Here is a 4,272-nt window from a genome sequence, read left to right as displayed (position 1 = left end):
CTGGACCGTGTGAGATACCGTGTTAATTTTTTTTTTTTTTTTTTTTTTAATTAAAAACTAAATACCTCCTGGACCTTCATGGAAGCAGTTTGTCCTTGTCATCCTCAGACTGGCTGAGAAGATCTCCCATTCTTACCTATCTCAGGGATAGATGGTGAACAACAACTCTTCTAGGGACAAAGGTGAATTTCCAAATCGATTAAGAGGGGAACAAATGGGTCTGTCTGTTGACGAGCTGTGCCCACTGCATGGTGCTGTTGAGCTTAGGGGTCTCTGGTCTTGCTGTTTACATATACATTTTTGCTGCCTGCCATCGTCTTTCAAGTATTTCTTCTAAAAAGCATGGCTGGGGAGGTGGCTTTGTGAGTAAATTGCTCATGGTGCAAGAATTGATGGAAGGGCCACTAGAACAAGCCACTGCTACCCCTGTGCACAGGGGGCAAGACTGAGCCAGAGTCATTCTAAGCAGGGCAGTGAACAAGAAAGACCTGTAAAGCCAGGTGGAAGGCAAGGGCGAACACCCATGTGTTTGCCACAGCATAGCAAACACACACAGAGAGAGAGACACATTTTATATTCTTAAAGCTTCGGGATCCTCCACCATGCCGTAGCCACAGAACAAGGATCAGTAGCTTATTTCATGTGTCATCCCTTGATAGGCATAGCAGTTTTAGTGGTTTGCTCTAGGGAGTTTTTCGCAAAGGCTGTTCTTTACGATGTGTGGTTAATTGTGCCAAATCCACATACTGGCCTAAGGGCCTCATATCTAGTTTACTACTTCAGTGTTGTATTTGGAATTTTTGTTTTTCTTTGGTTTTGAAGTAGCTCCCCTGGAACATGGTATATAGACTAGGCTGGTTTTGAACACACAGGTCAGCCTGCTTCTGCCTCCCAAGTGCTGGAATTAAAAGCACGGGCCATCAGGCTTGGCACTGCTTCCTGTTGAAGCACTTGTGTAGCACCTGTGTAGTCCTTGTGTGATTATCCTTGTTTGAGGTACTGAGGGCAAGTCACGTGCCAACCATCCCATGGCTTAAGTCCAAAACATGTGCCTCGCTCTTGGTCACTAACTGAGGTCCTGATGTGGGTTGTTATTTTGGAGTTGTGTTCTTGCAGAGGCATGAGTGCTGCTGTGTGTATTCGAAGGGAGGGGAGAGGTGAGAGCTTGTGGATGAGCTTTAATCAAAACAGGTTTCTTTTCTGAGGATTACATGTGCTAAAAGCTTTTGAGTTCGAAGTACCTTTTCTTTTATGGTCTCTGGAAAAGAACACTCTCAGGATCCCAGAAGCAATATTTTTGGTTTTTCAAGACAGGGTTTCTCTGTGTAGCCCTGGCTGTCCTGGAACTCACTCTGTAGACCAGGCTGGCCTCGAACTCAGAAATCTACCTGCCTCTGCCTCCCAAGTGCTGGGATTAAAGGTGTGCACCACCACCACCCGGCAAGAAGCAATATTCTAATCCCCAACCCACTCTACCTTTTCCTCCCAGCCTAGGCTTAGGTAGCTCCTCTACAACACCTGTCACTTGGCTCTGTTACACATTGGTAGGCCCTCAACATTTAACATCGTTGATGTCATGCTAGTTTGTACCCTGTGTGACATTTATCTCTCACCTGGTTGCCAGAACCATTTGCCTAGGGACTAGTGCAAAATTTGGTTTGTTGATGTGCTTCTCAGTTTTAGGGGCCTGAAACGAGCTTCCTGCTAGACATTAATTGGGTAGCACCAGAAATTTCCAGGAGAAAGGGGGGGTACTGGTGTGTGTGGGGGTATCAGGAAGCCTCAGAGAATCCCATGCCAATCCTTTTTGGTGTTAAGGACATGGCATTGTGTCAGGGCATATGCCTCTGCAGACTGGAAAAGCCCACAGTGCCTCTGTGGCTAAGGCTAAGACTAGAGACCAGGAATGTGGTTGGGTAGAATGCAAGTGAATGGGCCCTTTGATCCACATTCCGGAGTTAACAGTTCCCAGAATTCCTGAATGAATGCCTGTCCTGGCTCACATTCACTTGGAGGCTCATTGACCACACAGAGCCTTGTGACCTTTGGTGGCCACAGACCAAGATTGTTTTCTAGCACTGCATTTCCTACAACCTTGTAAGTTTAAAAAGTGCTTATCCAAATTTAAGTTTTAAAATTTTTGTGAAAATAATTTTTATTAAAAATTCTATATTTTATATGTATTATATATAAATTACTTTGGTCATATGCCCTCTATAATCCCCATTTTTTCCTCTTCCTAGCAAACACTTCTTTCCAACAAGTTTCCTCATGTTGGTGTCTATGTGGTGTGTGTGGCCCACTGCATCTAATTAGGGTTGTTTATTTGATCAAGGGCAACTAACTAGTGGCTATACCACTAAAGAATATACTGTCCTCTACCCAGCAACTGTTATCTGCCTGTAGGTCCTCAGGGAGGGTGGGGCCTATGATTGCTCCACCATCATCCCCAGTCCAGTTTCCTGTAGGCCTGGTGCTATGAATTCATGGGTTCAACAGCCATATCAAGATGAGCTTTGTTAACTACAAACAGAGCTGTTAGATTGTTGCTCTTTCAGAGGACCCTAGGTCATGTCAGGTGGGTTACAACTGCCTGTAATTAGCTGACCGGAGTGTATTTGTACACACATAATATACACAGATGTATACATAGATATAAGAAAGAAAAACTTTGGAAGTGCTCTGGAGTTTAAAGAAATTAACACTGAGAAGTAGAGAGATGCTTCAGTTATGAGTGGTTTCCAAATAAGCATGAGAATTTGAGTTAGGGTCCCTACACCATACAAACTGGAGTCACACCATATGTTACCTCAGCACAGGGAGGCAGAGACTATAAGGATCCTGGGAGCTGAATTGCTGAGTTCACTGAGACTATTTCAGAAAATAAGGTGAAGTGTAATTGAGGGATACCCTTGCCATTAATGTGGCTTTTCACAGGTACCCAGATACACCTGTGTACACACCCTGTGTGTACGCACCCTGTCACACACCAAGTGTGCCTTTCTAGTTCCCGAGGCTTAAGAAGCAAATAACTAACATCCCTATTCTTTCAGTAACTTTGCACAAGGACACAGTAATTTAAAACAGCCATGAAACAATTTGTGTGTCATGGTTTAGCTGTTAACTCCACTGCTACACCTGTAGGCTAGGGTAGGGAACAAGACAATCATGAGCTTGAAAATTATGAACATTATTACTTGAGCCCACTGTTTACTGGGAATTACCATGTAGCAAATGCTTAAGGACTAAAATCTCAAAATAAGGTTTTTTCTAGTATTTCATTTTACTGATGAGGAAATAGTCTGAAAGAAGCCAAGCATGCTGGTTCCAGCTCCTTGAATGTGATTAAGTAGGGCAATTGTTGGAGCCCAGGAGTTGGAGGGCAGCCCAAGTAACAGGCCCTGGTTCAGGAAAAAAAAAAAAAAAAGGCCTCAGAATTGATTTGCCTCATGGTCATATGGTCATCAACTTCAGTCTCTTCTGTTTCTGAAAGATGGGTATGCTACCCTGAGATTTCTGGGTTATCTGTGTGGTATTTAATTTACACTGTCAACTTGGACTGGATTTGGAGTTACTTAGGAAACAAACTTCTGGGCATGTCTGTGAGGTTGTTTCCAGGAAGGTTGAACTGGAGAGGAAGACTCACATGGGTGACAGGTTGGGAAAACATTCTGTGGGCTGAGGTGCAGGAAAAAAGGAGCTGGTAGCACATGCTTTGTATCTCAGGGATTACATAGTGGAGACTTCTCTCAAGACAGGGAGAGAACAAGTAGGTTAGGTTGTTAGGGAAATAACTGTGGGAAGGCCAATCTAAGAGGATCCACAAGGAGAGAAGCAAAGGAGTGGCTTTGAAACACTCAGATGCCACATCTCTAACTCCAAATCCAAGATGACCTTGGGTCACAAGGTCTCACAGAAAGAGTCATTTAAACACATCCTGCAGTCACCTCTCGGTGACTGACTGGAGTCACCTCAAACTATGAGCCAAAATAAACAAGCCTCTCCCTAATTGCTTTTGTCAGTTACTTTGCCACAACAAAAAAATACAGTCTGTATATTTGCCCTTAGAAGGCTAAGTGACAAGGTGTTTGGGAGATAGAACCTTAAGACCAAGATGACAAGGTCAAACATGGATACTACACTATCCACTGGTTCTATCTGCTTCCTTTCTCCATCGCTGGGATAGGCACTCTGTGCCTCCTGGGATCTATGTTCAGCTATGAGAAGGAGGAATGTCCTCGCAGATAGTGGTTTTTTTTTTTTTTTTTTTTT

Source organism: Mastomys coucha, unplaced genomic scaffold, assembly GCF_008632895.1.
Source record: "Mastomys coucha isolate ucsf_1 unplaced genomic scaffold, UCSF_Mcou_1 pScaffold22, whole genome shotgun sequence".
NCBI lineage: Eukaryota > Metazoa > Chordata > Mammalia > Rodentia > Muridae > Mastomys > Mastomys coucha.
Note: the sequence above shows the minus strand (reverse complement) of the source record.